The 21,062-nt window shown below is 55.5% G+C and overlaps 1 long non-coding RNA gene across 1 annotated transcript; it reads right to left on the bottom strand.

Annotated features, from left to right (window-relative positions):
• Positions 1–4,818: 4,818 nt before the first annotated feature.
• On the bottom strand, positions 4,819–16,839 carry LOC118356538. Its single transcript, XR_004819834.1, has 3 exons — positions 16,565–16,839; positions 10,739–10,916; positions 4,819–5,137 (listed from the first exon to the last, which is right to left on the bottom strand). It is a non-coding gene; the product is annotated as an uncharacterized LOC118356538 (long non-coding RNA).
• Positions 16,840–21,062: the final 4,223 nt, after the last annotated feature.

Below are 21,062 nucleotides of genomic sequence, written 5' to 3'. Positions count from 1 at the left end.
CTAACCCGAACCCTAACCCGAACCCGAACCCGAACCCGAACCCGAACCCGAACCCGAACCCTAACACGAACCCGAACCCGAACCCCGAACCCGAACCCGAACCCCGAACCCGAACACGAACCCTAACCCGAACCCGAACCCTAACACGAACCCCGTACCCGAACTCGAACCCGAACCCGAACCCTGAACCCGAACCCCGAACCCGAACCCGAACCCGAACCCCTAGGTCCAGTTCTGAGTGGTGGATACAAGAGGCCTTGCTCCAAGTCCCCAGGGACTGGGGACTCCCGAGCCCTACCGCAGTACTCAGCCTGCCACCCATATAGAAACCGAGCCATTTAGGCCTCCAGAAAGGATGCAGTTCAAGAGACACCTGCACGCCCACCAGAGCCCATCCCAGTGAACCCCCACTTTCAATGGCCCCCTGGACCCAGACCCTGAGCCTGACATTCACATTAACTCATGCCCCCACTCAGCCCTCCGGGGAGCTCACCACATAGCCAGCAGTTCAGACCTGCCATGCTCCTAGGTCAACCCAGGAATATGGCTCCAAAGCCCCAGGGACTGGGGACACCTGAGCAATAGCAGAGGACTCAGCCTGCCATACAGAAGGAAACCATGCCATGTGGGACTCCGAAAAGGATTCAGAGAACTCTGAAGGCACACCTGAACCCACCCCAGCAAACCCCCAGATTTTGAAAGCTGGAAAATATTCAACTTGTGGCTTAGGCAACAGAGAACACCACCATGCATCCGGTATGACATCTGGCCCGATTTCTTTTACTGCCATCTGTAGGTCAAGGATTCCAAGGAGGTGAGCAGATGCTGGAACATTCTGAGAGGACCGGCTATCCGGGGTATCCTACAGGTGAAAGCCCACTGTTCCCACCACTCACCCCCAGGTGTAAGGTATGTGTTGTCCAATCTGCCACAAGATGCCAGTGCCCTGACCACTTCACCCTTCTCTCCAATCCTCCCCACGTCTAACCAGTGTCAGTGGTCCCAAGTCACCTGGACCGTCAACAGACCTGGGGAGGCCGGCAGAATACACCTTATCCCATCCTACAACAGAGCCTACCTACCGAGTGAGACACGGCAGGACCACCTGATGAGTTGTGACCGCATAGTCGTGACCGTTGTGCTCAGTGTCCACGTCCACCCAGATGCAGCCAGGTAAGCAGCACCAAGGTTAGGGTTCTGTCTAACTCTGGGTCCCTAGCACCCACATTCCCAGGCAGCGCATGGCATGCCGTGGGAAACAGGTCGATTGCAGAGTATATATGTTGAAAACCAGGCCAGGTCTCATGGCCCCCTCCCCAGCCTCATGAACACTGTCTTCCGACGCAAGGTCCCCTTCTGGGGAATCAACAGTGGAGCGCCCCAGCTACACATATGCCAGGGCTGTGCCTCCCTGGGCGTCGAGCTCCTGTTGTCCACTTGCCTCCTGCATTTCTCCTGCAGGAGCCCACGTCAGGCTCTGTGAGCAGCGTGCTCCCATCTGCCTCCAGGTGGGGTGGCTGTGCTGTGTCCGGAAAACATGGTTCCCTTCCATTGATATGCAGTAGAAGGCTCAGGGCCCACAGGGTAGTCACTGGGGCTGGTGGCCCGGGCTACGTGCCCCAGAACAAAAGCTGTTCAGTGAAAGTACCTGTGCTGGGTTTGGGCCCGTCCTTGGAAGCCAGGGGTAGGGCTACAGTGGCAGGCCACGAACAGGATGGACTCCTGTGACCCTTGATGGGCTCGAACAGCACAAGCATGGGACACAGGATTTCAGCTCCGCATTTCCCAAGGCTGCACTCAGTCGGCTCGAAGGCCTCCCAACTTCACAGGAACGTTTTCTTCTCTTTAGTGCCGTTTTAAACAACTTCTTAAACTCTGGACTCAAACGCTTTTTACTCAAACAAGTTAAAAAAAGAGAGAAAGTTCACCATCTCTATTTCAGAGGTTGCAAGGGCGGCTTTCCGACCCCTCATCCTCCGCTGGGGGCTCAGGCAGTGCGGGGCAGCGTCAGGGAGGTGACCATGCAGGGTCAGGTACAGCAGCAGGTCCCTTCCTCCTGGAACGCCCGAGGCCAACATAAAGGCAGAGATCGGGATGCAGAGAGGGAGCCCACACCAGGAGGTGCAGGTGGACACTCACCTTCCGTGCAAAAGCGCACGTCTGCTCAGCTTCAACAAATGGACTGCGAGCAACAACCCAGGTGCTGTTTGTACAGCTGGTTTTCAGCCTGTGTCTTACAACAGGTGACACCAAGCCCAGATGGTGGCCTGGATGCCGTTGGAGGTCCGATCCTAGGGGGTGGATGACAGACTGATTCTGGTCGGTCTCATGCAACACAGAGAGCTTCTGCAGAATAGACAACTGGGAAACAACTTGGGGACACTTCCCAAAAGATACAGGATGGACTGAACAGCCCACAGAAATGCTGGGCGTTAGTATTCATCAGAGAAAGTCAAATTAAATCAACAAAGTCAAATTAAAATCACGAGACACCACTAAACACCCATGAGAATGACAACAGTTAGAAAGATGGGTGTGCCAAGTGTCCGCGAGGTTCCGGAGTCGTATGAACTCTTATACACTGCTGGTGGAAATGGTCCTAATACTTTGGAGAACTACGTTCATACTGTCTTTGAAACATTAAAATACAAGGTGGGGGCTGGGTCACTCAGTCGGCGGAACAGCCAACTCCGCATTTTGGCTCAGGTCGTGATCTGGGGGTCCTGCGGTCAAGCCCCTCATCAGGCTCTGTGCTCAGTGGGAAGTCTGCTTAGGATCCTCTCTCTGCCTCTGCCCCTCCCCACTCTCACACACTCTCTCTCAAATAAATACAATCTTTAAAAATTAAAAAAAAAAATTGGGCTCCTGGGTGGCTCAGTCGTTAACTGTCTGCCTTCGGCTCAGGTCATGGTCCCAGGGTCCTGGAGTCAGGTCCCACATTGAGCCCCCTGCTCCACAGAGAGCCTGCTTCTGCCTCTCCCTTGTGTTCCCTCTCTTGCTGTGTCTCTCTCTCTCAAATAAATAAAATCTTTAAAAGTAAATAAACAAAAATTTTTAAAAAGTTAAAACTCAAAATGAACCAGGGATTCTGCTTTTAGGTTTGACAAAACAAATGAAATATATGTGCACACACATTCGCACATAACTTTATAGGAACTATGCATATTAGCCAAAACTAGGAAAAAACACAACTTCTACTGTATCTATACAATGTAACATTACACATCTATTCAAAATGAACGGGGCACCTGGGTGGCTCAGTAGGTTAAGCATCTGCCTTCAGCTCAGGTCACGATCCCAGTGTCCTGAGACTGAGTCCCGCATTGAGCTCCTGGCTCAGCTGTGAGTCTGCTTCTCCCTTTTCCTCTGCCCTTCCCCCCTGCTTGTGCTGGCTCACTCTCTCTCTCAAATAAATAAAATCTTTAAAAAATAAAAATAAAAAAATGAATGAACTACTGATGCACATATCCATAAATATCAAAATCATTATGTTGAACAGACGCCAGACACAAAAGGTTTTGTAACTCAATGTATATGAAATTCTAGACAAGATCAGTCTAATCTTGAGTGACAAAGTAGATCACTGGTTGCCTCGTGGGGCTGGGGATGATTGGGAAGGTGACAGGGAAGAGATATTTTGTGGTGACGAAGATATTCTGTATCTTCATTGTGGTTATATTTCTCAGATATTAAACCTGTGCCCTTAAGTCTGTTTTATTTATGTAGATTATACTTCAAACAACTTCTTTTTAAAAAATAGAGAACTGACAGCCCAGAAATTTATGGCCTGTGTATTCTGACAACTTACACCACACAAATATTTATTCACAACAGATCAAAGACCTATATTTCAGGGATAAAACTAGAAAACCATTAGAAGAAAGCACAGGAAAGATCATGACCTGGGATTGGGCAGCTTTCTTAAATGTGACACCAAAAGCATACCAACCAAAGGGAAAATAGGTTGAACTTCATCAAAATTTAATACGTTGATAATAAGGACACCATAAGAGATTTTAAAAAACAATGGGAAGAAGACTGGTGAGCTGGCTCAGTGGGTGGAGCCTGACTCTGGATCTCGGGGTTGTGAGTTTGAGCCTCAGGTTGGATGCAGAAATTACTTAAAAATAAAATCGTTAAAAAAAAAAAAAAAAAAGAATGAGAGACAAATGTTTGCACATAATGCATCTGATAAGGCAGATATAGAACATATCCAGAATATAAAATGAACTCCTAGGATGCCTGGAGGGCTCAGTCGGCAAAGCGTCTGCCTTCACCTCAGGTCATGACCCCGGGGTGGTGCACAATTATTCAGCCACACAGGGTGATGAGGGGTTACGTGCTATAGACCATGGACGCGGTGCACTATTATTCAACCACATGGGGTGATGAGGAGGTCACGTGCTATAGACCATAGGCGCAGTGCATAATTATTCAGCCACATGGGGTGAGGAGGAGGGCACATGCTATTGACCATGGACGCGGTGCACTATTACTCAACCACACAGGGTGATGATGGCCAGTACATCCCATATAACATGTGTACAGCTGAAAACCACTATGCTCACTGAATGAAGCCAGATGCAAGTTTGGATACTTTGTATGATTGCATTGACCTGAAGTATCTGGAAAAAGCTACTTCCTAGACAGCAATGGGACAGCAGTGGTGGCCAGGGGCTGGGGAAGGAGCACTTGGACTTACTGCTTAATGGGGACAGTTTTGTTTGGGGCACTGTGAAAGCTCTGGGAAAATGGTGAGGAATGCAAAGCACTCTAAACATAGTCAATGCCACAAAATCATACACTTAAAATGGATAAAGTTGCCATTTATTATCAATGACATAAAATGAAAGTGATAGCAGTTATTTTCACAAAAGAATTCAAAGGAAAAAAGCATTAAGATTTAGATTTTGTAAAGGTAATGACTGTCAGACATAATTGAATGGTTTTATATACAGCTGCCAACCCAACATCTCCACTTTGGTGTCTGCCAGATGCCTCCAACTCAACCATGTCCAAAGTCATGATTATCATCCTCAAGTCTGTTCCTCTCCGTGCCTTCCTCCAGGTAGACACCTCTCATTCCCGCTTCTCAGGATCAAGCTTTGGCATCATTCTCACCAACTCCCGACCAACTCTGAGAAAAAAGAAAGCTGATTGAGTGCCTGGGTGGCTCAGTCGTTAAACGTCTGCCTTCAGCTCAGGTCGTGATCCCAGGGTCCTGGGATGGAGCCCTGCATCGGGCTCCCTGCTTGGCAGGAAGCCCGCTTCTCCCTCTCCCACTCCCCCTGCTTGTGTTCCCTCTCTCGCTGTGTCTCTCTCTGTCAAATACATAAAATCTTAAAAAAAAAAAAAAAAAAGGAAGCTGATTTTATTGTTGGAACAGATGTAGAACCACATGTCTACGAGCGCTTGGTGTAGTATAGTATCCCCACTGGTGCACACAGATGAAAAGAAGAATCGTGTTTCATCAACTGTGTGCATGTAGTAAAATGAAGCATAAAAATAAATTCCTAGTGAACTGTTGATCTGAGTGTGAAAGGTAAAACAAGCTGGGGGACACCAGGAGAATAGCTTCTCGATGACAAGGGAGGCAGAGATCTGAGTGCAGGTGTTTTGTGTGCCACTGTGGGGCCTGCCCCAGGGTAGACGCCCAGTAAATATGCACAGAAGGGACCGAGAGGACAGTTTTACCACCGTCTGAAGGTACAAGTCCGTGTACCCTTGTGAGGACACCATGTTCCTCACGGTTAGATTCCGTTTCGTGTAAACGTCACTTCTTAAATTAGACGAACGCAACCTTAACAAAAAACACATTCGTACTTATTTTTGGAATGCAATCCTTTGACCCTAAATTTCACATAGGAAAACGATGTCGCGCGAGCTCCCGGGGGGGCGGGGGGCGCAGGTGCACGAGCAGATGAGCCGCGCGCCCGCCCTGCTGCGCGAGCTCCCGGGGGGGTGGGCCGCAGGTGCACGAGCAGATGAGGCACGCGCCCGCCCTGCTGCACGAGCTCCCGGGGGGGGGGGGGGGGCCGCAGGTGCACGAGCAGATGAGCCGCGCGCCCGCCCTGCTGCGCGAGCTCCCGCGGGGCCGCAGGTGCAGGAGCAGAAAGCCCCGGAGCCCTCTACATGAGGTGCAGGGACACAAGGGCATGTACTGCTGGAGTGGGGAAGACCTCTGCAATGCGCCCTATGTCGGAGCGACAGGGAACACGGGGCTCCCTGGGACCGGGTAAACCTGGCCAGGCCGTGCTTCGGGGGCGGGGCTGCGGGCAGGGAAAAGAGGCCAGGAGCCAGGACCCACCACCCCCGAGGGGCGCGCCCCACCGATGGCGCCCGCGGGGTGGTGGGCGGGTGGCTGGCTGGCCACTCAGGACGCATGCGCAGGGCACTGTGCGAACCAGCCCCCCCACCCGCGGAGAGAGGCGCGCCGGCGGCACGGTACAGTCACGGAGACGAAGGGTACATGACACGAAGGGCCAAGCCCACACGAAGTGCTGACGGAGGGAGCCGAGCGGTGACGGAGGGCCCTGAGGGGCTGACGAACAGCGCAGAACCTGGCCGAAGGGCCGAGGGGCCGAGCCTACACGAACTGCTGACGTATGACGATGGACGGTGCCAAGTCCTGAGGAACTGCCGTGACAGCGCGCCGAGGGGCCGAGCCCGGACGGAGAGTGCCGAGCACTGACGAACAGCACTGAGGGGCGGACGGATGGCGCCGAGCCCGAACGAAGGGCCGAGGGGCCGAGCTTACACGAACTGCTGACGGATGATGACGGACGGCGCCGACTCTTGACGAACGGCTGTTACAGCGTTCGGCCGAGCCCGGACGGAGAGCGCCGAGCAGTGACGGACAGCACAGAGAGTCGGACGGACGGTGCCGGGCCTGAACGAACAGCTGACGGAGGATGCCGAGGGGCCGAGCCCGGACGGAGGGCGCCGAGCAGTGACGGACAGCACAGAGAGCCTGACGAACCACACCGAGCCCAAACGAAGGGCTGACGGAGGGCGCCGAGCAGTGACGGACAGCACAGAGAGCCTGACGAACCACACCGAGCCCAAACGAAGGGCTGACGGAGGGTGCCGAGCAGGGACGAAGCGTGCCGAGCCTGGACGGAGAGCGCCGAGCACCGGCAGACAGCAGGGAGGGGGCTGCCGGGCAGCGCCGAGCCCGGACGAAGGGCTGACAGACGGTGCCGAGGGGCCGAGCCCGGACAGAGGGTGCCGCGCAGGGGCGGACAGCAGCGGGCTTGAATGGAGGACTGACGGAGGGCGCCGCGGGGCCAGAGGAGGAGATCGAGTTATTTGAAGGGGGACGACTGGCAGTGACTGAGACTAACGGACAGACGGACGGGAGGGGGCGGAGACGGACGACGGGTGCGGAAGCTGGTGATGGGAGACCGCTGAATCCCGAGCGAGCGACGGGAGCGCGTGTGCATGCGGGGAGAGGCCACCCAGGAAAGAGGCGCAAGGAGAGAAGTGATGGAGGAGGAGACGTGACGGGGGCTCGGGGCCGCGCTGCAGCTGCTCCGGGAAAACCCTGCGCGGTGCTCTTCCCTCGGTGCTCCCCCCTCCCGAACACCTGCACACTCGTTGCTCCTGACCCCGGACACCTGCAGGGGAGGCGCGCTGAAGCGCGCTCCCGCACGCTCGGTGCTCCCAGCTCCCAGACACCTGCAAGGGCGGCGCGCTCCTGTGGACTCGGGGCCTGTGTTGGAAAGCCCACCTACGTGTGGGCTAACACCCGCTGCCGCCATCCCCTGTTAGCCTTGCGCATTCACAGCGGGTCCCCCCACATCCCTGAGACTCAGGAAATACTGTGCCATCTCTCTGGAAAGGCGAATTTTCCTGTGTGTTTACCTTAAGGGCCTCCACGTAGTACCCCCAAAATAGCCCTGATTCGTCTGTCCCGCAGGCGTCCTAGCAGAGGGAGGAAGAGTGGGACCCTGAGTCCCAGAAATCCTGTCCCTGCAGGCTAGAGTTCTCCCCAACCCTTGCCAGAGGTCTCGCTCCACCCGGGAAAGCGGTGCACACGTGCTGGTTACGTTACGGGACTTGGAAGCAGGCTGTGCGCAAAGCGCTGGCCTGGCGGAGGGTGGACCAGAGGCTGGGCTCTGCTGGGCAGCTGAAGCCCACGGCCCCTGAGCCCTGCCTGTTAGCTGCAGGAGCAGAGGCCCTTCCTTCTGGGAAGCAAGTAATTACCAGGTCCAAAGCCGTAACCGTGGAGTTCACAGCACATTCAGCCTGTGTGGGGATTGCCGAGTCTGCAGGCAGAGCTCCCGCTGCATGTGGGGATTGCACCATCCACGGGCAGAGCTCCTGCTGCAACTACTTCCTCCATGATGGCAAATACAGCTCTGTTTCAGACTCGCACATTGAAGACAGAGTGCCCGCCCACTCTGACCAGACAACAGGGGGGCTGTCCTCAGGGACCTGAGGTTTCTAGATCGATGACAAAGCTTCAGTGACGGTTCCCATCTGTGGGTCTGAGCTGTTTGCTTCAGGGCGACAATCACCTGCACAGGGTCTGCATATAACCGTCCTACCCCGACCAGAACTTGTTCATCACCCGGCGACTCCAATATGACCTTGCTCCTCTCCCCCAGACAGATGCATCTATCCAACCACGGAATCATGATCTGGCCTGAAGAGCAAACCTGGGCTCCAAGGACTGATCTCTGCTGCTGTCCATACCCGAGTTGCTGAGCCCTAATACTCGGGACCGTCCCGGTCTCCCCACTTTCCTTGTGCCCAGTAACGTCTGTGGCGTGTACACGGCCAAAGGCTATCACCAGTCCCCACGCTAATTCCCACATATGGCACAGCCCGGCCCCAAGCCCCAGTCTCGGGCCTGATTCCGGCATAGAGCCCAGATGAGGCTCCCGGCCACATGGCGCATCTCACATCCAGCCCCAGGGGGAATCTTTCCAGGCACAAAAGAGACCACTTGTGACTCCATCCAAAGGTGCCCTGTACTTGCTGAAGTGTCTTTTGGGAGAGGCGCCTGTTGCTGAGAGCCCCAGATACCCTCGCTGAGCCTGTCCGCTCCTGCCTTTCCTGACAATGAGCACTTGTGTTGTGCTGGGCACATGGACACCCCAGGGGTCAGCTGACACAGCCTGATACCCCAGGAGGGAGCTGGCTCCTTTGCTGCCTCATCAAAGAGCTCAGAGACTGGTACCCAGCGGCGATAGAAACAGTGCATGTGTGGTGTTTCCCTTGGCCATTGCCTCACCCCCGTGGGACTTGGGGAGAAGGAAGGGCCAAGGTACATGTTAGTTCCTAAGCAGGATGTTATGGGGTACACCGTGCTCCCCCAAATCCATATGTTGAAATCCTCAGCCCCAGGACCTCAGATCGGGACTGTAGTTGGAGATGGGGTCTTAAAAGAGGTGGTAAAGGTGAAATGAAGTTAGGGTGGGCCCTTATCTGATACCACCGGGGTCCTATAAGAAGAGGGGATGAAGATGCAGACACGCACAGAGGGACGACCATGTGAGGACACAGGGAGAACCCGGGGTCTACACACCCAGGAGAGAAGCCTCAGGAGGAACCAGCCCTTGCCCATACCTGGATTTTGCACATCCATCCTCCAGAACCCTGAGAAATGAATGCCTTTTGTCTAAACCAGCCAATCTGGGGTATTCGTTAGGGCCACGGGAGCATGCCATGAAAAAAATCAGGTCTCAGACCCGACAGAACCTGCTGCCTATTGACCTTGTGCATAAGTTACCGGGACCCCAGGGACAGATCGTTGAGGAGAGCAGGCCTCTGGCTCCCTTCCCTCCTGGTTTGCATGCAGCAGGTGCCCGATGCCGTGAGCACCTTCTGTGTAGCAAGCACTCTGTGTCAATGGTCACACCGGCCCGTCACAGCAATCCTTGGACTGGGACATTCGCATACACACTCTGTTCGTGGTGTGGCAACGGAGGCCCCAAGGGGTGATGTGGATACCCTGCATCACAGGCTGGTAAGTGGCCAAACCAGAGTCCCAACCATGTCTCCGTACTGACTCTCAAACCCCTCCACCATCAGCAGGTGAGGGGGAATGGATTTCAGCCCTCGAGCAGGGAAAATCTTGTTCTCCCAGATAGGCAGGGCCCTCAGGATGGGGTGCTGGCTTCCGGACCCGTTCCAGAGCGAAGAGCTGGGGAAAGCATCGTGTACAAGCCGCACTGACTTCTTGGCCTTGTTGGACCGTGCCGCCCAGTCCCCAGGGCACCCTCACCTTGGAGGGGTCTCAGGCCCGGCTGCCCTTCCAACCCTGTGCTCTGGATTGTCATCCAAGTTCATTCTTTGGAAACTCCCTTTCCCGCTGCCCAAGCCCCAGAAGCAGATTCCTGCTCTGTAGCCACCAAGACATCCAGACTCATCCTGGATCTGAGTGCAAGTGTGTGCTCTGCCCTGAGTGGCCATTATCCCTTCTGACCAGTCTCGGGGTGGCTGGTCCCTGACTAGGAATCTCCCTTTGGGGGGGCAGACCCCGAAGTGGCCCCTGGGGGCTGTTGGCATCTTTTGGCCTCACCAAGCTCCCCAGAGTGAAAGCAGAGGCCCGCTGCACTGTATCCGCTGGAGCCACCAAGTGCCTCGCGGGAAGCACACTCTGCACAAAGTGCGGTTTGTAAAGGGTCCGTGGCTCCTGTCCCGTGGCCCCCGGCCCTCAGGCTGCCTGAAGGACACAGGGCTGAGGCCCCAAAGTTTCCAGGCGGCACCAAGGGCATCACAAGTCACTCACATGGCACGGTAGGCCTGTCTCCAGGTTACTGACGCTCACCGGCCAGTGGAACGTGAAGTGTCCTGGTTCGTGGTAGACACAGCATGGGCCCTTCCCTTCCACGCATCCATGATGACGGCGGATTTGCTTGTTCGTATTGTTCAAATGATGTGAACATGGCTGTTCTGCTCACAGCTTCCTGGGGAGGCAGAGGGAGGAATCAGCAAAGCGACAAACGCATCAGCAGCCTCCCTCCCAATCGCTGAAACCGCTCTCCTTACAGCTGCATTCCCCTGAGCGCATATCTCAAAGCAGCAAAGTGTTACAAGCACCCTGACTGTGCATCGAGGGGTGCACAGACATGACAGTGCGTTCCCCGCGACACCTGCATCTGCCAAGCCCAGCCCCACAGCAACTGTCTTAGTTCGGGTGTTTAATGACACACAGAAGCTTCCACTGCATGGGTATGTCTTAAACAAGCAATAGGGGCGCCTGGGTGGCTCAGTCATTAAGCGTCTGCCTTCGGCTCGGGTCGTGGTCCCGGGGTCCTTGGGTCAAGCCTCACATCGGGCTCCCTGCTCCACGGGGAGCCTGCTTCTCCCTCTCCCACTCCCCCTGCTTGTGTTCCCTCTCTCACTGTCTTTCAAATAAATAAAATCTTAAAAAAAATAAAAAAGCAATAGAAGAGATTTGGGGCATACCACCACCACATTCATGTTCAAAGCAACCTTCCACGTTCCCCCAACATGGTGTTATTCTTGCCGATTTTCTCTGTGCGTGTGCATCTCTAGACCGAACCACACAACTCTGCTGTGGCCACCTCCACAGCGTAGCAAGCCATGCGAGCCACCTCCTCTAGGATTTCCAGAACACAGCAACATCAGAGTCCATACGAATGTGTAATTCACCTAGTGTAGGGACCCGGAGACTGTGCACGAACATCCTGGCAACCCCACTGTGGCCCCCCCCCGGCGACCCCACCATGGCAGAGCCTCCCCGCCAGGCCCCGTTCCCGGTTCTTCTTCCTGCCCATGACTACATTGCCCTTCCCAGTCTACCCTCGTCTGGCAGTGTGGGTGCCACGGCTCAAGAGGTTGCCACGGGGACGTAGGGGGTTGGAGGAGGGTCTTAGGACAAGGGGTCTGGCTCCTGCAGCCCCACTCCCTGCTGGCAGCGACCCTCCACCCACAAGGAGGAAAGAGAAACCAAATGGACAGAGCCTGGGCCTCTGAGACCCACTGGCCTTGGACTCACGTGATGAACACGTGGCCTGAATCTTTCAGCCCTGGTGTGTGGGGACGCCTCAGCCACGTGGCAGTAACAGACTGTTGCCCTAAAATCAAAGGAGCTTTGCCAACACCTCCACGACTGTGACAGAAACATAAGGCTTCGTAAGACTTTTCCGAAGCCAGAGCCCATGCTGAAAGCAGAACCTTGTGGAGCATCACTCAGGTAAATGGGGCTTGAAAGCAGGGACCCCTTTGAAAGGATCGCCTGGGAGTTCAGGTCCCACCCACCTCTGCCGTCCCTGCTGAGGGGCACAAGTTTCCTGGACAACCCTCACAAACCTGCTCCGTTCCCTTGGCAACCAACTTTCTGAATTGCCCAAACCTTCCCTGTTGGCAGCATTCCTGTTGCAGTCTCGCGGAGCCTAAAGGGACACTGCTGTTACTATGTGTCAGCAAATCCATGGCTCTAAACCTGCAATGCTTGGTTACATGGGGTTATTAATCAAAAAATTCCACAAGAACCAGCTTTCCAGGGTGACTCATTCTGTACTTGGCACCCATGGGAAGGATGCTGTAACTGTTCTCATGATGGATGAACCCCCTTTCTGACAGAGCCAGGCCTTGGGTCCCTCTCATCTCAGCTGCTTCAAGCATCCCTGTACCCTCACGCCCACAATATTGCTCTCAGCACCAGTGCGTAGAAGACCCTACTCATCTCCTAGGAGGAAAGGGTTATTTTATACACAAATAGTGGGCTGAATGGTGGCCCCCAAAAGGTGTGTCCCCTAGAGCATGTGAAAGTGACCTTATTTGGGAAAGGGTTCTTTGCAGATACAACAAATGAAGGATTTTGAGCTGACACCATCCTGGATGAGCATGGCCCGAAATCCAATGACAGGTGTCCTTACAAGAGACAGAAGAAGAGAGACAGAGACACAGAGGAGAAGCCACGCGAGGACGGAGGAGACGGGAGGGATGCGGCCACCAGCCTAGGGACGCCTGCAGCCCCGGAAGCTGGAAGAGGCAGGAACGACCTGGAGCCTCTGGAGGGAGCACGGCCCTGCCCCACCTGGATCTCAGACTTCTGGTCTCCGGAACTGGAAAAGGATAGGTTTCTGTAGTTATAAGCCATCCAGTTTAGTTAGTTATTGCAGCCATAGGAAACTAATTCCCACAGAAAGAGTGTTCTCTCCTTCGCTTTGCTCTGATCCAGGATAAAACTAATATAAAATGCTAACATTTGAGCACTGTGAATGGATGATATATAAGAATTCTTTGAACCATGTTATGGCTTTTTGAAAGTTTGTCATTGAGTTAAAATGAACATTAACAGGGGCGCCTGGGTGGCTCAGTCGTTAAGCGTCTGCCTTCGGCTCAGGTCATGATCTCAGGGTCCTGGGCTTGAGTCCCATATTGGGCTCCCTGCTCAGTGGGAAGCCTGCTTCTCCCTCTCCCACTCCCCCTGCTTGTGTTCCCTCTCTCTGTGTGTCTCTCTCTGTCAAATAAATAAATAAAATCTTTGAAAAAATAAATATAAAAAATAAAATTTTATTTTATAAAAATAAAAAAAATAAACATAAACAAAATTCTCAGGAAAAGTCTATGTTTATGCTTGATCCGGGACATTCTTTGCTCACTGATAAGTCCATGCCTTTGCTTTCGGATGAATTTGATGGACTTGGGGCCGTAACACCTGCTCTTCATCTCAGATTATTATAAGGGCACATAAGCACAAGCAGCAAAAACAAAAATACACAAATGGGACTACACACTTAACGTCTTCTGCATGAAGGAATCCATAGAGTGAAAAGAAGACCTATAGGAGAAAATAATTGCAAATCCTATTTCTGATAAGGGGTTGATATTCAGAATATACGAAGAACTCCTACAACTCAACAATGAAAACAAGCGACCTACCTAATAGGTAGGCCTGAACAGACATTTCTCCAAGGAGACACACTGATGGCCAACGGATATATGATGAAAAGATGCTCAACATCTCTAATTGTTGGAGAAATGCACATTGGAAGCACAATGAAATACCACCTCATACCCATTAGGATGGCCACTATCAGAAAAGAGGCAACAACGAGCATCAGTGAGTATGTGGAGAGATTGAAAGCCTTGTCCTGTGCTGGTAGGAATGCAAACTGGTGCAGCCACTCTAGAAAACAGCATGGATGTTCCTCAGAAAACTAAAAATAGACCTACCACCTGACCCAGCGATCTTGCTTCTGAACACATTTCCAAAAGAACTGAAGGCAGCATCTCAGGAGCACCTGGGTGGCTCACTTGGTGGAGCATGCAACTCTTGATCTCGGGGTTGTGAATTTGAACCCCACATTGGGTGTAGAGATTTTTTAAAAAATAAAAATCTTGGGCACTTGGGTGGCTCAGTTGGTTAAGCATTCAAGTCTGGATTTCAGCTCAGCTCATGCTCTCTTGAAAAAAAAAAAAAAAAGCCAGCAGGATCTCATAGAGATATTTGAACGCCCATGTTCACTGCAACATTATTCACAATAGGCAAGAGGTGGGAACAGCCCACATGTCCCTGGATAGAAGAATAGATAAAGAAAATGTGGTATATACATACAATGAAATATCATTCAGTCTTTAAAAAAAAGAAAGAAAGAAAGAAATCCTGTCCTCTTACAACATGAATGACCCTTGAGGATGTTATGAGTGAATTAAGGGAGTCACAAAAGGACAAACACCATATGATTCCACTTATATGAAGTGTCTAGAGGAGTCAAATTCATGGACATGAAATGCCAGGGGCTGGGAAGAGGGGTTGGGAGTTGTTCAATGGGCCCAGAGTCTCAGTGTTGCAACATGAAGAAGTTCTAGAGATCTGCTGCAGAAAACAGAATATAGTTACTATGGAACTGCACGCTTAAAACTTAAGAGGCTAAATTCTCTATTCTGTGTTTTCTGCTACAATTAAAAATAGGGTTTAAAAAATATTTTTTATATTTTTATAAGATGTTTAAGTAAACTCTACACCCAACATGGGGCTCAAACTCACAACCTGAGACCAAGAGTCGCATGCTCTATCGACTGAGCCAGATGGGTGCCCCCAAACTAGTTTAAAGGCCAGGTTAGCATTATACTTTTTAAATATAGAAACTTTATTTTTAATTTCATTTTTTTTAAGATTTTGAGATAGAGCATGAGCAGAGGGGGAGGGACAAGCAGACTCCCCGATGAGCATGGACACGCCCCCCGCCCCCCACCCCACATATAGGGCTTGACGCCAGGACCCTGAGACCATGACCTAAGCCAAAGTCAGATGCTTAATGGACTGAGCCACCTAGGCACCCCTGGAAACTTTAAAAGGTTTAATGAATTCAGTTGGATAGTCACAATACTTCAAAATACGGGGTCCCCAGTGGGAGAAGAAGAATAGCGTACACGTCCCTGATGCGGAAGGACTTGGATGCGGTTCCATCCAGTTCAACTCGACACTTCCCGAGGTCACTGCTGGCCCTAGAATTTCTATGGCTCATGGCCTAGGAAATCTTCTCTTCCCCTGCGTTTTTCCCACAGGCACACTACTAGTAAAATATTAAAAATACGGTCATCCCTCAGATTGTGGCAGCATGGGACACCTGGAACGAGATGCGTTGGCCCACCGCCGACCTCCCAAATGAGGGAAGGCAAGTCAGACCTGGATTCGGCAGCTCACGACCTCAAGTCACAGAGGGTCTTCCGTGAGGCTGTGAAGGGATGTGACGGGAAGTTAACTGCCTTCAGGAGTGACTGTCAACTTGATTACCAACCAGATCGCAGGGAGAAGGTGCAGTGTAGAGTCAGAGACCACAGCGTCCACACAAAGCAGCCTCAGACGCAATTCTGCACCATGCCTTTGCAATCGCATGCCAAGGACTTCACGGGTCCTGTTTGGGGTTGAGTTGTGTTCCCCAAACGATAACGTTCACATCCTAAGCCCTATGAACATGTCCTCATTGGGATTAGGTTCCTCGCAGACATGACCAAGTTGAGGTCCCACTGGAATAGGGTGGACCCTAATCTAATGACAGCTTTGCTTAGTAAGAAGAGGAAAAGGGGAGAAGACAGAGAAAATGCAGGGCAGAAGGCCGTGGAATGACAGAGCCAGAGGCCAGAGTAAGACATCTACGAGTCAAGGCAAGCCAGCAACCACCAGAAGCTGGAGACGCAGGTGGGAACCCCCCGCCCAACTCTGGAACCACCAGCAGCAGCACAGCCGCTGCCCCCGCCCGCCCGCGGAGGCCCCGCCGCCCCCCGCAAGCCAGGGCCGCAGAGGCTCCGCCCCACCGCCCGGCCCGCAGAAGCCCCTCCCCACCGCCCGGCCCGCAGAAGCCCCTCCCCACCGCCCGGCCCGCGGAGACCCCGCCGCCCCCGCCAAGCCGGGGCCGTAGAGGCCCCGCCCCCCCGCCCCCCCCCGCCCCCCCCCCCGCCCGCCCGCGGAGGCCCCACCGCCCCCTCCCAGGCAGGGCCGCAGAGGCCCCGCTCCCGCCCGGCCCGCGGAGGCCCCGCCGCCCCCCCCAAGCCTGGGCCGCAGACTTCGGGCCCCAGAACTGCGAGGGCAGACAAAGCCCCAGCTTGTGGAAACAAGCTGCAGGAAACTCGCACAGACCCTGTTGTGTAGGCTGCCGGAAGCGAGGGTCTCATTCCAGGCAGATGGATTACAGAACCCCCATCAGCACTGGGCCGCCAGAAATCCCAGAGCAGTGGCCTCGCACCGGACCGCTGAAGGGTCCTGTCCCTAAGTGCGCAGGCTGCATCGCGACCGCGCAGGTTCTTGCACCCCGTCCGTGTGGGGGTGGGGGCACCGAGTCTGAAGCATCCTCCACAGTATCCGCGGTGAAGACCTTCAATGTCACCATTCCCAGAGCTAATCAAGAGCCCGGTAGTTACAGTGATGAAAAGCCGGCTGGGACATCCGCTGTGCTAGCAGCAGAATTCTGAAGCTGATCAGACAAAGGGACGGGCGGAGGGAGGGAGGGAGGGAGGGAGGGAAGGAGGGTGGGAGGGGGCTTCCTCCCCTGAGGCCAGCAGGCACCCAGGCAAGGAGCTCCTCGGCAGAAAGCCGCAGGGCCCCGCGAGGGGCTGAGTGCTACCTGAGCCCAGTGGTGTCCGGCCCTGCTAGAGCCCAGCCACCCTCACAGTCAGACCACACAGAATTTGTGCAGGAATCTGAAATACGGGAAAGAGCTCGCAGCAAAACCAAACCAGTAAGGACAAGCAAGGCCTAAGTAAGTGGGCACCCTGAGCCCACAGGGGATGGCCAGTCAGCGCCCCGCCCCCACCACCCCAGGGCTTTATTTTCCTGCTTCCTCACCTGGGCATGGGGCGAATTTCACACAGCAGCGGGACGTCCATCCTCTTCATTGGCAGGTTGCAACCTGGCAGTTTGGTGGAAGGTTCCAGCACAGGCCACTCAGACCGGGTGACCTGCACAGCCATGGCCCCTCGCTCTCTGCCGGCCCAACCCTGCAGCTCCTGACAAGGACCGGTAGCGTGGCCTGACGGACGCACACAGGTGCGCTTGCTTCCAAGAGGATTTATACAGAGCCCTGTTCCAGAGACACCTGGGCCCCACTCTCGGAAAGGCTGGTAAGGCTGGGTCAGGCCCCTATTCTTACCCATCAGGGGCTCATAGCTGAAGTCAAGGGCCTTGCTGCAGCCCGTCAGGAGCAGGTGTGGGGGATCAGGAGTGGTGAGGACGGACATCGGGTTGCTACTCCGTTTAGTTTTCTAAATCATTTCAACCAGCTGCTGAGTCAGAGGGAGCTTCAAGAAGACCCTGTTCTCAAAAGATGTAAGGAATAGGGGAGGTGGGGAGGTGAGGTGGTGGGTGGAGACACAGGCCAGGGTGCCCGTGGGTGCAGCGGGCACAGCAGCCCAGAGAACCCTTTCCAGCATGCAGCCGAAGGCGGTGTACATGCTGGAGGAGGAAGCCACGCTCTCTGCACCACAGAGGGGGTGGACTCATCCAGGAGCAGCTGTGGGCCTTGCTGGGGCCCAGTGTGGCCTTCTGGCATCTGAGCTGGGAGCTGGACCAGCAGCTGGGTGAGCGTGCCCTGTGGAAGCTCCTGGGGATCGGAGATGATAGAACCTGCTCAGGGTGACCCCAATAACAGGGTTGGAAAACGCATCCCACGGAAGGGAAGGTTTTTGCAAAGTGAATCCTGAGAGTCAGGTTTTGTGAGAGGGGCGGTCAGAGGGGGACAGGGAGCAGTGCCGAGCAGCAGGGGGCCGTTCCAGCCAGCCCACAAATCCTAACTGCTCCAAGCCTCCCCTGTCTGCAGTCTGGTTGTTACTTCGCTTCTCCCAGGGTGTGTGCAGGGTGCTGACTGCATGCACTGCTGAACGTGACTTGCTGAAGGCGGGGCTGGAAGGCGTGTTGAGCAAACGTTTCAGGAACCACAGGCCGGCATGTCCTGCAGACCGCACCTTGGGGTACACAGCCCAGAGTTTCCTGCAGAGGCTGGAGATGGGATACAGCGTGCGTGTGCCAGATCCTGGAGTGGGTGAGACTCCAGGGAGCAGTTGCAGTTTTTGCAGCCGTGTGGGATGTGGTATTCCACACCTGGAAGCCTCAGGAACTCACAGCCCAGCACCCCCGGTGCCCCGTATGTGGGCTCCTGGGAGCCGGGAGGACCAGGCCAGCCTCTACTACCCTCTTCCTTCGCATGCCACGGTGTCCCTCAAGACTGGGGCTGCGGTCAGGGAGAAACCCAGGCCGGGGCGGGGGAGCATCCTGTGTGGGGAGAGGAGAAGAGGAAGCTTCTGTATGTGGACATGTGGGCCTCTGGCTGAGGGCACAGAGGAGGGGCAGTCCACGTGAGGGCATAGGGGCCCAGGAGAGCTCACAAGCATGTTTTGCACGGAAGATGTGAACGCGTGGGGACACGTCTGCTGTGGAAACTCTGAATCCTTACCCGAGAATGTAGACAAGGGAAAGATTCCAGGCACGCGGGCAAAGGAGTTCTGGAGAGTTCCAGACGTACTTACGGGGGAGTGGAGACATGGACGGAGACAGGGGCTCAGCCCTCCAAACACTGGAAATGCTTCCGAGCCGGCAAGAAGTGGTTCCTCCATTGAGCCAAGGGGTGGGGGGGGTGGGAGGGCAGGTGGGGGGGTTCCCGAGACCACCCCCAGCTCCGCGGACTTGCTAGGAGGCTCGCAGGACTGGGAGGAGGGTTGTGTGCAAGGGTCCAGGGCGCAGTACAGATATGCACGGCCGCATTCCAAGGATGGGAGGGGGCGGTCAGGAGGAATCCGGGTGCTGATTCCTTCCGTTCCCTCGGAAATTCCCGGAAGGTCTCGCAGAACGTGCTCTTTCCCCAGCAAGGAAGTGTGGAAACACGTGGCGTGTTCCTCCAGGGAAGCACCTTAGAGACTCCGTGCCTGGGCTGGGTCGGTCACGTGGGCACGCTGCCCGGCACCCCCAAAATCCAGGCACCCAGCAGGAAAGCAGGCGTTCGGCATGAACCACGAGGTTTGTGCCAACAGTGTAGACACAGAGCCCCTCGGTCGGTTAGGAAGAGTTTCAGTTCGGGGTAAGGAACCGCTCACTGCTCTAAGCTTCCTGGGGGCTGTAAAGATGAGTACACCCCGAGACGGGAGTGGGGAAGGAGGCGGGGCCAGCGTGGAGACCGGGTGGGGGCGGGGCGGGGAGGTGGGGCAGGGGAGGTTGGGGCCTGTGAGCCGGGGGCGGGGCCAGGGGCGGGGTCTGAGCGGGGAGGCGGGGCCAGCGTGGAGGCCGGGTGGGGGCGGGGCGGGGAGGTGGAGGCCTGTGAGCCGGGGTCTGCGCCGAGGGCGGGGTCTGAGCGGGGAGGCGGGGCCAGCCCGTGACTGGGTGGGGGCGGGGCCAGCCCGTGACTGGGTGGGGGCGGGGCGGGGAGGTGGGGCGGGACCAGGAGTGGGTCGTTTGGGCGGCTCACCTTGGGGCGGGGACTGGGCCGGTAGGCGGGGCCAGCGTGGAGACCGGGTGGAGGCGGGGCTGGGAAGGTGGGGCAGAGCCAGGGTGGGGCCGGTGAGCGAAGCCTGAGGAGGGAGGCGGGGTCGGTGTGGCGGGGTCAGGGGCGGGGCCCGGTGGGAGTCCGGAGGTAGGCTCCCGGCCACAGGGCTGGGGGTCTGGGGGACTGCATCATGTCAGAGCCAGCGTGGATCATGGTGAGCCAGGGTCAGAGGCGGGGTCAGGGCCCGGGCACTGGGAGGGGGTGGGGCTGGGTGGGGCGTGAGCTGAGGTCAGGGCCGGGGGCGGGGTTAGGGCCCGGACACTGTGTGGGGGTGGGGACTGGGTGAGCAGGGGCGGGGTTGGTCGGGGGACGTGAGCTGAGGTCAGGGCCGGGGGCGGGGACTGGGCGGAGAGGCGGGGTCTGGGGCGGGGTCAGGGCCCGGGCACTGTGTGGAGGTGGGGACTGGGTGAGCGGGGGCGGGGTTGGGAGGGAGGCGTGAGCTGAGGTCAGGGCCAGGGGCGGGGACTGAGCGGAGAGGCGGGGTCTGGGGCGTGGCTAAGGAGGACTCCAAGGGGGAACTGCGAGCCTTTTTGGCTCTTTCTGGCTCTTTCTGGCTGCCTGGGTGGTTTTGCACCTGCTGCCCTTTTCCTTGATGCACGTGAGCCACGCAAGTGCACACTTACACACACATCCATGCTCAGATGCGTGTATACACACGAGTGCACACAGACATGCGCACCCTCCCCCAGATGGAGACACATGTGCATACCCACACAGGTACACAGTGTACACGTCCACACATGCTCGTGCACACCCATTCATCGGACGCACACGCGCATGCGCTCACCTAGCCACACGTGGACACATGTGCACGGTATCCTTGCAAACATATGCACAGACATAGCACACGTTTTCAGACATGTGCATGCACGCCCACACTCCTGCGTAGCAGACACCAGCTCATCTTTCAGGATTCGGGCCAGAAGTCGGCTTCCATGATGCTCTTCTCAGGCGTGCCCATCCCAGGACAAGGTCAGAGCACGTTAGTGTGTAATGACTCATTAGCTTGCACTGTGGATGTTCCTCGTCTGCCGGGAGGACAGGAGCACACGACGCAGGTGCTGTGCCCAGTGTGTTCCTCCAGCGCCCGCACCATAATGAACACCT

Source organism: Zalophus californianus, chromosome X, assembly GCF_009762305.2.
Source record: "Zalophus californianus isolate mZalCal1 chromosome X, mZalCal1.pri.v2, whole genome shotgun sequence".
Classification (NCBI taxonomy): domain Eukaryota; kingdom Metazoa; phylum Chordata; class Mammalia; order Carnivora; family Otariidae; genus Zalophus; species Zalophus californianus.
This window is presented reverse-complemented; position numbering and strand designations above follow the sequence as displayed.